Consider the following 14,693-nt stretch of genomic DNA (forward strand, 5'->3'; position numbering starts at 1 on the left):
CAAACTCTCACCTGACTGTTACCATGACACATCCGTGACTGACGCGGACACGGTTACAATAAGTCACGCATAGCCTAGCTCAACACAACTTCCATCAGCGAAGTCAACACGCACGAGCCGTATAGCCACGCTGTTTCGCTACAGCTGTGATTGCATCACTCCTGCTTGTGTATCAGAGAAAACTTTCCGAGACTTTAAGGAGGCCGGTGTTGACAGTGCTCTTGAAGAGCACTCGAGATAGATCCGCTTCGGACCACTGTTTGTGTTGGAAAGGACGCAGGTATTGGATGCGTAAGGCACGTCGATTCTTAACTGTCTCGTTATCACTGGGGGGCATTGGTCTCTATTTGCTGGATAATTTGATTTAGCAAATCGTTTCCCAATGGACGAAACGCTAGTGTTTCCTCAAAGGGCGTAGCGGCACCATATATTGTTTATGCACCTCTCAATGTTTACAAACAAATGGACATCAGATGGAGCAACAGCGCCGCCAATTTGGTAGACTGAAACTACGAGGGGCGTTCAAGTGAAACCGGGACTTTTCATTTTTCGCAAAAGTAAAATGGACTTACAGGCGAGATATGAGTTTTTTTTTTTTTTTTTTCAACGTAATCTTCGGCTGCACTAATGCACTTGTCCCAGCGTTCCACGAGGGCTTGGATGCCAGCAGCGTAGAAATCCTTACCGACGCGTAGCAGCCATGATCGGACCGCATTCTTGACCTCGTCGTCGCAGCTAAAGTGGCGGCCCCCAAGGAACGCCTTCAGTGGCCCGAAGAGATGGAAATCGCTGGGGGCGAGGTCTGGACTGTAAGGGGGATGTGGTAGCAACTCCCAGCCAAGTTCCTGTAAGCTGCGTGTCGTGAGATGCGCGGTATGCGGGCGTGCATTGTCCTGTAGGAGGAGGGCTCCTTTGGTGATGAGGCCCGGCTTTCCGAAACTGGAGGTGTCCGTGAATGATAGTGTTCAACGTTCCCACAGAAAGGTCCGTCTTTCGAGCCAGTTCGAGACATGTTATCCGTCGGTCCTGGAGGAGCAGGCGCTCCACAAGTTGGATGTTCTCAGGAACTTTGACACGTGGCCCTGCCGCCCCGGCCGGGATCGTCCCTGATGTACGGCCGTCTCGGAACCGTATGCACCACTCAAACGCTTTGCTGCGGCTAAGTGTATCGTGGCCATACTGGGCCTGAAGTCTTCTGTGAATTTCAGATGACTTTACGCCTTCATTCACGAGAAACTTCACGACAATCCGCTGTTCGATGTGCGCGCTCACCTCGTTGTCGGCCACCTTGTCTAGCACGTGTCTTCTGTTTTGCACAAACTTTGGACCACTACGTGGTGAACGCGGAGGCCTGTCGCGTGTGAAAATGATGAAAAAGAAGTAGCGCGAGCCATTTGTACGCTCAGGAGACAGAAAGTCCCGGTTTGACTTGAACGCCCCTCGTACTATTGCAAAAAATCAAGAAGTCACAAGAAAGCCACGTTTAAATATGGTTTTTCGTATTGTAAAGTTTTGATCCTATTAATATATATTATTAAAAGTGAAATAATAAGACTTGGACTACATATTACAGGAACGTTAACAAAAACTAATTTATTTAATGGGCAATTTAACACATAGATTAAAAAAAGAATGGTCGACGTTTCGACAGTGGCACTGTCTTCGTCAGGACAGTGCCACTGTCGAAACGTCGACCATTCTTTTTTTAATCTATGTGTTAAATTGCCCATTAAATAAATTAGTTTTTGTTAACGTTCCTGTAATCTGTAGTCCAAGTCTTATTATTTCACTTTTATTCAACTTCGTAGCCGTCTGATATATTAACCTATTTGTTCTATATATTATTAATATATATTATTAGTTGTAGGGCCTTGTCCTGCACCATTTTACCGGTAACCCTGTCTTTTCTATTTCTAACGATGGCTACCGGGCTTTTCCATCGTAAGCAGCCTGAAAGGCACGAGTTTCTCTCGGAGTGCACGTGGTTTATCTATACAAAGTAAGCGCGAACTAAGTCCTAATACCAAACCACATTCCGCACAGGATTACGACGTTGACTTTTCAGACGATGCAGCTAGAGTCATTAAATAAGCTTTCCTTTCGGTTTCAGTCTGCCTATCAAAGTCATGATGACGTTACTCCAGTAGAGGTCTATTCTGGCTTTATATGGCCACGTAGCGAGGGGGGGGGGTGGGGACAATAAGCGGACCTTCTGTATCCAGGTGGCGTTGGTTGGCTCAAGTAGGTATAATCGGCCGCGTGAGCCGAGAAAAAAGAACAAAGAGGAAAAAAAAAAGGCACGGGGTCTTCTCTATACGCTCTGCAAGTAACCGAGCGTCCTGCGCATATCTCCTCTCCCGGTTACTCCATTCGGGAAGCCCCATTGGCTAAGGCGGCGCCCTCCCTCTTCCCTCTCACTGCCTCCTCTCATGCGCAGAGACGCACTTGCACAGCGTATACGTCGCGGGGGATCGTGTAGGCCGTCTGCGGCTGCTTTCACCGACTGTGTTTATAAAGTTGATTGCGCAGTTATAAATATACCACAGAAGGAAAATATTTTGTACGGTGGCCCCCCATGGACAGCTTGACGAATGGGACAGGGTTTCGAGTCACGTTAAATGCCACTTCATTGCACCTTTAAAAAAATGGGTAGTCTGGAAACGTCGACTGACTTTGACGTCGGAGTTGCATTTGACTCTCGCGTATTCGGTTTCGACGTAATTATGATCCGATCCCCTTTTTGCGGGTTTCACGCGGGTACGAGAGCAAATCGTAACGAGATTGAAAACAAAGGTGATTGAAAATAATTTGAGATTTGATTAGACATAATGACATAGTGTTGTCTCGAATCGGTGGTATCCCGGATGTCCTGGCCCCCTCTTCAATCTCTGTCGTCACATAGTGCTCTACCCGAGAAACGTCATCATGACGTTCGTAGGTATATATGTTGGGTGTTAGCGCCGCGAAGCAACTATGACGTTCGTAGGGAGATTGAAACCGAAACAAATCGAATAGACAGTTGTTCGCTGCCTCCTACCGCAAGCAAAATAGGACCCAAGGTCGCGTCCCTTTCAGGGACCATCGCATAATCCCCTCAAGACAGTGGCTTTCGGGCGCAACATTGTTCGCTCCTACTTAGAGCGTAGTTCAACTCTATCACATTGGTGGCGCTGTCGAACACAATGACGTCATTTCTTTACAAACAGGGAGAGGTCCATTGACCCTAGGTAGTGATGCCGCATACTGCCGAAGACGGGACCTCCTCAGTAAAATTCTGGATCCGCACTGGCCTATAGACCTCTACCCGAGAAACGTCATCATGACGTTGGTAAACAAACTGCAACCGAAACAAATCGGAATGGAAGGGCTGGGTTCCACGAATGGGAACTTGTTCGCTGACTCCTATTGAAATAAAAGCCTTAGGACTGATGGTCGTGCCCCTATCAGGGACCATCGTAATCCCATCAAGACCGTGGCTTTCGGACGCGACCTTGTTCGCCCCTAGCTTCGAGCATAGTTCCAACTCTACCAAACTGTGGCGCTGTCGAACACTATGACGTCATTTGTTTACGAACAGGGAGAGGTCTATTGCCATTAAACCTCGAATGGTCTTTATCATATTAGGAATTATTTTATCTTTCCTGACTCCCCCTTTCGTTTCTCCTTTGGTCGAGTGTCTCCATAAAATGCTTTGGCATTAGCTTCGTCCCAGAGACAAATGCCTAACGTTAAAAGAAATGGCCACGCTATCTCGCACTGGAGCATCATTTGCAGCATTTCTGCCTGTGACAGCTGCAATATAACCTTACACACATTGCGCGTCGTCAAGACACTGACGAGTCAGCGCGGCGAGAAGATGTAGAACTGTAGATACAGTGCTCAAGGGTCGTTATGGTCGACGTCGATCCGGAGCGGGTTCACGTGTTTCGCCGGTTCTTTCGATCAGACGAGTCGCTCTGCCATGCAGGGATCGGAACCGAAACTGAACCCGAACCGAAAACCGGAAAAAAACGTTATTTTCTGACGAACCCGAACCGAACCGAACCCGAACGATTTTTTTGCTTGTCCTGAGCCGAACCGGAACTGAACCGAAAAAAATTGATACGGTTACCGGTTCGGGAATCGGTTCAGAGGTGAATTAATTGTACTACTGACCGACCTTTTTTTTGCTCACCTGAACGGTTATCTCACGCCTTTCTCTTACAATCGTGTACAGTGAGCGTAAGCTTGCTTGCATGTAGCAAAATTACTGCCCGTGGACCGGTTAAACCGAGGCCGAAAAAAGTAACTGTTCCCAATCCCTGTAAATGCCCCGACCGCTGACAGATTTTTTTTTTGTCTGTGTATGTGCGGGGGTGGGGTGGGGGGGTTCTCCCTGAGCCGAACCCGAACCGAACCGATATACCTGAACCGGTTCAAGCTGATAATTTCGGTTCAGCGGAGCTAAACCCGAACCGAACCAATATGCCTGAACCCGAACCCGAACCGGACCGAAAAAAATGCCGGTTCCGATCCCTGCTGCCATGGAGCGCTCTTTCCTATACTCCACTGACGGCGAATAACTCGACTGGCAGGTCTGGAGCGACTTGTTTTGTTCCGCGGCAGAGAACGTGTGTCTCACTGGTCGATCCGGATCGGATTCGCGTGTTTCGCTGGTTGTTTCGATCGGTGCCCATCCAGCTCATACCAGGGCGATTCATTCCGGGACAACTCATACCAGGACACCAGCTCCAGTGGCGTAGTGGTTAGGATGATCGCTTTTTTACGCCAAGACTGGGAGGTGACACGGGTTCGAATCCTGTCATCGGCTGTGCTGTCTGAAGTTTTCCCTGGGTTTTCCGAACACTTTCCAGGCGAATGTCGGTACAGTTCCTCTTGAAGTCGGCCCAGGACGCATACTAACCCCCCTGTCCCCCACTCCATCCTGCTGTCCTCTCTCCATCTGTCCACGTCTGCACGCCGCTCATAGCCACAGTTACTTCGCGGCGCTAACACAGAATTAAAAAAAAAAACATACCAGGACAACTCACACAGACCCCCCCAGCTCATAACAAGACTACTCATACCAGGACAACTCATACCAAGACAACCCATACTCTCTAAGCAAAAAAAAAGGAGTAAAATGGGGAGTAATGGCATCTTCTAGTCCTCTAGACAGCAATGACTCCCCTCGCATTTACTCCCCAGGACTGCAAATTGTCACTGAATTTGGCAAGTGGTCTTCCGAACGCAACAGTCTACGCATAAATATGAGGCTCTTGGTCAATTTGAACGATATAAGGCTGTATAACTCAGCCAACTTAGCAATTTTCCACTGACACAGAGTAAGAAAGACTTAGCGCTTCTTTCTTCCCAAACTATGCCCTATATATGTCGCAATATTTTATATCACTCGATATATCACGGTTGACGGTTTGGTTCAAAGTATTTTCTTGCATGCACACGAATTATGTACCTGGCACTCTTAGAACAGAACGTGAAATGCAGTCTCCATGCAGACCGTGACATTCATTTACTCCCGTGCATTTACTCCCGAAAGGGACTATCTTTTGTGGCAATGCATTTAGTCTCCAAAAGGAGTAAAATTACTCCTTTTTTTTCTTAGAGTGTACCGGCATAACTCGTACCAGAACAAATCACACCAAGTGAACTCATACCACACTCATCTCACACCTATTCAAGACGCGCCTGGAAAGACCGTATGAGGCAAAAAAAAAAAAAGTCACAGAATGTGACTTCTTGATGATGATGACGATGATTGAAAGAAAAAAATGGGGATTGTAGCCCTCATCACGAGGGCCGGCGGTGACCTCTTATAGTGAAGGAAATGTACGAATCCCACAAACAACATTTACTGCGGCACACTGAAGGGTTTTTAAAGCACACCACATGGGAAATTACCCGATAAAGGTCTCAAAACCAACAGCATTGCCGGGTGGACATAGCATTCTTTCGTTGGTGGTGGTAGCAATAACACGCGCTGAAGATTGGGAGGTAGCGGGTTCGAATCCTTCCACCGGCTGTGCTGTCTGAGGCTCCCTCTGGGGTTTCCTGCAGACTTTCCATACGGATGTCGGAACGGTTTACGCTGAAGTCGGCCTAAGATGCATACTAAACCCCCTGTTCCCCACTCACTCCAGTTGTCTCTCATCAATCACGTTTTCGCCGCACATAGTTGCTTCGCGGTGCAAATACGGAATGAAGACGCTCGTGTATATATGAACGAAAAATTTCGCTCGAAATGAACGTTTTCGGAACATCGTAGAACGTGAAGAAAAAACAATGTACAAGTTTCCGGCGATGCAGAATGAAAAATAACAAAGGCGGTTAAGAGCATCAACTGTTTACTATATATACAGTGAACCCTCGTTATTATGACCATGGTCGTTCCCGAAAATTTTGGTCATAATGCGGAATTGTCATATTAACGGGGGGGATTTGCAGAGGTTTCACTGCATTGTTCCCCAGGAGCATGGTCGTAAAGGGCGTATGTCAGATTATCGAGGGTCATATTAACGAGGGTTCACTGTACATAAAAAACAAGACTTTCGTGCAGTAGGCTGCACTTCTTCAGGTTTGAGGACCTGTTACAAGTGGTGAAGCATATATCAAAAACCAAGTCACATGGTACAAGAGGAAAGGGTAAGGGTGAAGAGAACTACTAGACCTTGTCCAGCCACTTCCTATTGATTGCGTTTTGTTTTTCATTTCTGTTGATATTTGTATTGCGTTTGTAGTTCTCTTCACCCTTACCCTTTTCTCTTGTACCATGTGACTTGGTTTTTGATATATGCTTCACCACTTGTAACAGGTCCTCAAACCTGAAGAAGTGCAGCCTACTGCACGAAAGTCTTGTTTTTTTATGTATATAGTAAACAGTTGATGCTCTTAACCGTCTTTGTTATTTTTGTTTTCGGAACAGTACGAATGTATACCCGCGATCTGGAGCTACATCAAAGGTTGTAGTACAGGTTGGTACAAAGGTTTACGGAACACGCGAGCGACGTGCTTTTTCATCGGTGCGACAACCCTAGCGGCCGACAAAAGCGGGTGAGTTCACTGCTTCGGAGGGGTGGAAGCGTGCGCTCTTACCGACACACAGTAGTATAGTTCCAGTGGAAGCTATACCGCGGTGTGTCGCTTAGCAGCGCACCCTTCCACCCAGGTCCCCCAAGGTCGCCATTTTCCCATGTATTTGTTCCTATCCCGATGCGTGCAATGCCGGAGGCCGCCCTTAGATACCCCATTGTTACCAGACGTTGGCTTGCGTTGGATTGTAGCGCGCTAAAGATCCAGTTGAAGCACAATCCAAGCCAGGCCAAGTCACCGAAGGAGAAATGGACGACTGCGCCTGCGGCGCCTGGTACGACAGGTACGCTATGTGATGCACGCAGCCGTGCGCTAGATCCTTCCGATCGCTCAACACGCTTAAAAACGGGACCAAAAAGTGAAACACGACACAGAAAGTTGTTATACGCGTTTTATTTGGACATACAAAGACTAGATTCATTCGCAGAAACAACAAAAACATTTTGCCGCTAAACTTAGCGCGCTGAAGTGATCCGGAACGGCAACAGTGGGGTATCCAGTGGCGGCCTTCTTCATTGCACGCTTTTCCGAGGTGAGTTTGGGGGACCTGCTTCCACCCCTTTGAAACAGTGAACTCACCCGCTTCCGCCAGCCGCTAGGGTGTTGCATCGAAGAACAAGTGCGTGTTCCGTAAACTTTTGTCCCAACCTGTACCTTTCTTCCAGGCGGCCATCCTTCTCCGGCGTCAGATTCTTCCGATCTCCCAACTCGGGGAAAATCTCCGGATCTCCGGGGAAATCTCCGCTCTTGCCGCTGACGCATGGAGAGACGGTTATCGTTCCGATCACAGGCGACGAGATCGGTGCCAGAGCTGTCATTCACTGATACGATTCACCCGTACGTCGACAATTTATCGTCTGTCTGGAATGCCGCCCGAAAATACGTTGGGCGATATCGGAAGAGCCTGGATGTCGAAATAGTTTATGCATATCGGCGCTATGCATACTACAGTCAAACTCCTTTATAGCGAACACCGTTTTAACGAAAATACCACTACAACAAATGTTTTTTGCGGTCCCGCTGGAGCCTATAGGTCCAATAATGGACATCCTTTTTAACGAAAATACCTTTACTGCGAATTTTTTTTGCTGTCCCCTGAGCTTCGTTGTAAAGGAGTTTGACTGTATAACGAAAGGACAATTAGGGAAGACAAAGAAAGAAAGGAGGAGAGAAAGAGACGAGAGGCGAGAAGAAAAACGCGAGCAAGATCCCAGCGCCCCGCGAACCTAAAATGGTAACGTAATAATAAATGTCTGAAAGAAGAATACGATAATTTGTGGGTTTACGTTCTCTGTTTTTTTTTGTTTTGTTTTTTTTTAAACCGGCATAGAAATTAGGCATTATGTTTGAAGCCGGAAAACAGTGTAAAGTAGGTTGATATCGTGGGAAAGAGTAGATTTTTTTACGTGAACGCACACAAAAAAAGCTAAAAGAACAACGCACGTGTTGCCAGGGCCGAGCATACAGAAGAGTGTGCGTTCGCGCTCCGAACAGTTCGGTTCTCGGTGTTTTCTGGGTTTTACCAGAAACAACGATGACGCATCGGGTGTTAAAGCGGGTATAATCCCTAAAAACAAGGCTCTGCTAGTAGACTACTAACTAAATCGGTCCCACGTGGGACTAACAGTATTGGAAATAAATAAAATAAAAATAAAACGACGTGATCGTCTCGTCCGTGAGTCCCATCTACACCGTTTATCGTAAAGAAGAGTCCCTGTATAGCACCGCGAACGGTATGTAAATACCGTTATCGTCTTCCACGCGTAAACACTTCAGCTTAAAAGTATCCACACTTGGCACGGAAAGAGGTATCTTATGAAACGTATCTTGCAGTCATGCAGCATGCCCTCCACGGAGACTTCGCGTGGATCCCCAAAAAATTAGGTGAGCACCATACCGAACACGAACCATCCCCTTGATACCGAATACAACATTCGCATTCATTTCGCGCGAGTAATTAATTCGTAAATGACGACAATACCAGACCGAAACCAAAATGCGCACAGCAGAAGCGTCCGGAGGAGGATACTGTGACGTCACCCGGCATTGTCGTCTGCTATGGAGCCCGCATTCTACCAACACCACCTATAGGTAGAGAAAGCCTGCTTATTCGTCGTCATGACGTACCAATTAAGAGTCAGCCAACGAGGATCGTGTTTTCGAAAGCCGTAGCCAATCACGGACGTTCTTTCAGCGGTCGTGGCCATGAAGACGAACCACCGTCGTCTGCGAGTTGTAATTCAACGTCACCGCGTACTAAATGGAAAAACTTGTAAATAAAGCTCAAAACGGTCCCAATCTTTCTCAAAACTGATTTTCTGTTTAAATATTTAGGTCTACAGGTTCCAGGTGAGCTGCAATTATTCGCGGGTACTTGAATTCGCAGAAAGGTGGAGGCAATGAGGCAGAAAAGAGGGGCAATGAGCAGGCCTTCTGTACGGCGTTGGTCCGGAGGAGGAGGATACCGTGACGACACCCAGCATTGTCGTCTGCTACGAAGCCTCCATTACCCCTTGCCGGATGATGTCAGCAGTGTGTTGATTTTCAGTGCACTCTAGCTTCACAGAGGCGAAGCGCTCGCTTCGTACTAAATTCGTCTAAATAAAATCTGCGCAGTTTCGGAACGAGCTATTTCGTACACTTATTCGTGACACCCAAAAGTTTACGGATACGCCACGACCTTTGTGGTGATTTTGTTGCGGAGTGTCCCACTTTAATCAAGCCGCAAAGCAATGTTACTACGAAACATACAACGAGGTTCATAACATCCATCCTCTAGTCATCGCTGCGATTCAATCGAAGCCACGCTGACGGAAATATTGGCGCAATGAAAAAGGCCACAGCAAGAGGCCCCCCCACTTCTCTGTTATACTTACACGATGCCGTATCGTCCGAGACGACATGCGCAAAGCTATATGGAGCCAGGCGTGGATCGATACTCTGGGGCCCTGCCCCACCTTCCCCCGACAGTAGGACACTGCGACAGGGGGAGGTGGGGACGGAGGTTAGCATGGCGACGGGCGCAGCGCCAGAGAGGGAGAATTAGGACATCCGCGGCGCGCATTGATGCAGACATGGCCTGCTGCTGCATCAGTCTCCTGTCGTCAAATAAGCAGACGGCCATTTTGAGGGTCCGCGAGATACGTCTGGAAGGTGAACGATATACAGGGTGTCCCAGAAAACGTGTCATTGAATTATAATAAAAAAACTACACCACCTAGAGTCATGCGGTCAACGGTATTTGTTCTTACTGGGTTTTTGCCACCTCCTCATGTGAATGTCGTGTAACGTAAGTCTATGTAAATTTTTGCGAGCTTAAGTCGGAAATTTGCTTAGTAAAGGTCACTTTTTTACCCCACCAATGTGAAGAGCGTGTCTAATTTACTCAAATTTATTATAATTGACAGGGATATTCAGGAGCTATCTCATCGAAAAAAATAGCCGAACATTATGCTCTACGGAGGTCGCACAGAATAGCGCACGATGAATTTTTCAGCGCAACCTGTGTCAGTCCGACGAAAGGAGGTTGGAAACCCAGCCCACCCCGGCATCGCAGAAAGAGATAACGCAGGCACGGCTTATCACGTCCGACTTTCGCTGGGATAATGCTTTCCCTCTCCCAATTTTAGGAACTGTTACTTTTTCTACTATCACTGTGTGGGCTGGCTTCGGAACCTCCTTTCGTCGGACTGCGAGCGATTGCGCTCAGAAAGACATCGCGCGTTATGGTCCGGTGCTCCGAAAAGCATGATATTCGGCTATTTTTTCGGATGGGATAGCTCGTGAATATCATTGTCAATTATCACGAATTTGAGTGAATTTGGCACGCTCTTCATATTGGTGGGGAAAAAAAAGTGACCTTCCCTTGGCAAATTTCGGAGTTCAGTTCGCAAATATTTGCATAATTAAACTTGGGGTACATGACATTAACTTTACAAGGTGGCAAAAACCTAACAAGAACAAATGCCGTTGACCGCATGATTCTAGGTGGCGTAGTTTTTTTATTATAATTCAATGACACGTTTTCTGGGACACCCTGTACAGTCACTAAACAAGCTTATTTAGTGACTCGAGTGGTTGCAGGGGGTGGGGGGGGGGGGCGACGAGTATAGCACCTGTCGTATATAAGCTGTTGCGTATATCTAAGCACAGCTCGTTTCCGCGTGTGTTTTGGTGAGCCACGGTTTTGGAGAGATACTGGATTATCTCTCGCTGTTTCTCCCTAAAAAACGGGAGGATTTGTTGCACTTCACAAATAGGGTTGCCACCAGGCCGGTATTCTACCGGCACGGCCGGTTATTTGCTCTCTCTGCCGGTTGCCGGTAGGAAGGTGATACCGGCAGCATTTTGCCGGTATTTGTGGCACAACACCTTTCATAGGGGCTCTTACGGGGTTTTCCTTTCAACATTCCGCTGCAGCTTGAATAAATCTGGAGCACAGACCCAACTCCGTAGTCACCAGTCGTTTTTTAGTTACTCATTATTATTATTATCATTGTTGTCTTGAGCCAGTACGCTCGTCCTTTCTCTCTATATATACTGTCCACCCCTCGATTACTTTCCCTTTCCCGCGTACATTTCCCCCTTTCCCTCTATTCCACTTCCTCTCCCTCAGCCGGTATTTTTTACTGCGAAAGGTGGCAACCCTATTCACAAACGCTTTTATCCTGTGGCGGAACGGTTCACCTTGCACGCAGGGTGTTTCAGGTACCACGTAAGAAATCGTAATTTAAAAAAAAAAGCACGCTATAGGGAAGAATGTAGCTCAACGGCATATATCTGTAGGGAACATTTGCCGTGCTGAACAAATAATTTTATCGAGCTTAACTTGAAGAAAATTTAATTCGTAAGGTATTTTGTAACGGAATGGAGTAAATCCAGCAAGTGCTTTCTGGTTCTAGCAAAAAAAGAGTTACATTGACTTTAAAAATTTCGAACTTCTATTCAAGAAACTAAACTTCTTTAAATTAAAATCTCAGAGAATTACTTTTACTACGTGAAAAAAAAAAAAAAAAAGCGTCATATTAATGGCGCCGATCATGTAGTTTTCCGCACAATGTTTTTGTTACTAAAACTGTGACATTATTTAGACCTATATTTTTTGCTGTTCCGTTCCGTGCTAGCCCCGCGGAGCAACTGGAGCCATATGCTAGGGGTCTGACCTTTTCGAGTTCAACCACCCGATTCTTCCCAATCATTACACCCCCACCCCCACCACACCCCTAATCAGTTTGGGACCAATTCTGATAAAACACGATTTCTCCTCGAATTTGTTCTGATCCTGTATCACGTTGTATCATGTGCACTGTTTAGTAGCAATATATGCGCATGTCAGATGAAAATGTTATTTTTGCGCTGCAGTAAACGATGCAAAGCGCATTGGATGTTACAGCACAACTTCCTAGCTTGAGGGCATAATTCGTGAGAAGCGCGTATGTTTCACGATTTTTTTTTTTTTTTACTTTAACTGAGCGTCACTTGCTGGACAGAAAGAAAAAGGGCACCCGATAACACCCAAATACACGAATAGTACATGATTTCACCTCAAATTACAAATTTCGAAAATTATTTTTTTCTCCTCCTCCGAACCCTGCAAAGGAATTTACCCCGAAAAATAACATGATACATGTGCTGCGCGCATGCCCACGCGACATGCAACGAGAAAAAAATGCCGTTTTAATGTTTTCTTCTGATCCAAAAAAAAGAAAGTCGCAGACAGACTCCATCCATGCACGTCATGCGATATCAAATATCAAGAACATGATATGCGCGGAGAAAAACAGTATAAAATTGCTGAGCTTGCAAGAGATATCAGATCGAAGGGCAAGATCGTCGAACGTGCATACTTCCATATCTCGTCGACGGAGGTGATTGGTTCGCGCACGTGCAAGTCACATCACAGGAATGTTACGTTCACAGGTTCACACGTTTACATCACAGGAATGTTACAAAGCGACTGAAAACGAAAGTAGAGCTCCACGTGTCACCCAGCGACACACACACAGGTGGCGTGATACTCGTAAGGTTACCTCCTCTCCTTCTCCTGAGAGACGGCGGTGTCGTTATCAGTATCCGGGTGTCCGCACGAGCGACTTTATCGGGGGAGATTGTCGGAGGACAGGAAAGCACGCGCCAAGAAGGTATCGGGGAAGAAAACGCAGAAGAGAGCGCTCCAAGCGGTGCTGCTAGCAGACGACAAGAAGCAGAAGACACAGCTGCAGCAGCCAGATGGAGTCATTATGGTGCTAGCAGACGACACAAAATACAGACGAGCGCTGGAAGACGAATACTCGTAGCCATTTTGTCGTCATTTTGTTTGTCCGTTTGCTCGTTTCGCTGCAATACAGCTGCTGGCAGAAGGAAACCTAGTCACCTGACATTGGCCTGAGCTGCTTACGTATGCAGTCCGTGGAGAAGGCTGCATTAGAACACGGCCCATTTTTCAAGATACAGTCAACGCACTGAATATGGGCATCTGGGCGTTCAGTTAGAAAGGAGCAGGTGCTCTGTTGGAAACAAGGGTCAGTCTTGTCAGACAAAAAAATGTCAGCCATTTCTGTCAGTCTATATATGTCAGTTCGTTTTTCAACACAATTTTCGTTGACGCTTACCGCCACTGTCATTCACCCTGATATCGAGCATTCAATCGCTTTATCTCCCAATCGCATACCTTTCGTCTCGTAAAATTTGTAACAAAAATAATTGAATATAAAATTGATTGTAAAGTGCCGAATATGAACCACAGGGAATATTTCACTCTGGCTGCTCCATCTTTATTGCTCTTTTGTAACCTGTACATCGATTATTTTGCAAATGAACCAAGTCCATATAACTGCGAATAGCTTTGATCAGTCTCAGAAAGTAACACTGCGTTACAGGTAATCATTTATTGAGCAATTAACCAGTAACTATAATTAAAAACTATCTCTCTCTCCAGAAAGCAACTTTTATGTAAAGAAGTTCACTTCCCAACAGTGACGATCCAAAAGCGAACCGTTGTTGGTGAGCACGGGCAAACTAAATAAACCAATCATATGAAACAAATATAGTGTTGGGTCTCACATCTATATATATATATTTTATACGTCAATCAATAAATCAATCAAAGTGTTGCGTAAAAGAGAATAGCTAGTTTTATCGTATCGCAAGCCATCACCCCTTTGCTTACGTGTGGGGTAGTAGTGTACGATACACAAAAACTATCTAATGAAGCCCAGTGAAAACCGTATCAGTGTACTCTATCGGAAACTCTCAGCGGAAGCCCGCCTAGATAGACGCGTTTTATCGTACGAACATCACGCCACCAAACGGGTTTCTCGTTTCATGCCCCTCGTGACGTACTGCCCTGCGCGTATACGATAGCGAATTCTCGTATAGTCTTCTGACAGGCATCATGCGATACGAAGACCGTTGACCCCCGGGCGTTCCCAGGATTTTTTTTTTTTAGGGAAGGGCAGAGAGCTCCAAACTTTTAATATGCAGAGGATCCGATGGATAAGGTTATAAGGTTATTTTGATTTTTGACGATATGAATTGATTTCTCGGAACGTCCATGCGTTGAACCCCAACGGTATGAAACACGAGTATCTGTGGGCTTTCAATGA

General features: G+C 46.4%; 1 protein-coding gene across 2 annotated transcripts in view; it reads right to left on the reverse strand.

Moving 5' to 3' along the window:
• Positions 1 to 14,693, reverse strand: part of LOC135366616 (heme transporter FLVCR2-like) — a 70,739-nt gene that overhangs the window by 47,953 nt on the left and 8,093 nt on the right. The window contains exon 1 of one of the 2 annotated variants that reach the window (XM_064599404.1): positions 12 to 137. The exons of the other annotated variant lie outside the window; for it this stretch is intronic. The gene's annotated coding sequence lies outside the window, so the exon portion shown is untranslated. Of the gene's footprint in view, positions 1 to 11; positions 138 to 14,693 lie in introns of those variants that run through there. 2 annotated transcript variants of the gene reach the window in all.

Source organism: Ornithodoros turicata, chromosome 8 (assembly GCF_037126465.1).
Source record: "Ornithodoros turicata isolate Travis chromosome 8, ASM3712646v1, whole genome shotgun sequence".
Taxonomy (NCBI): Eukaryota; Metazoa; Arthropoda; class Arachnida; order Ixodida; family Argasidae; genus Ornithodoros; species Ornithodoros turicata.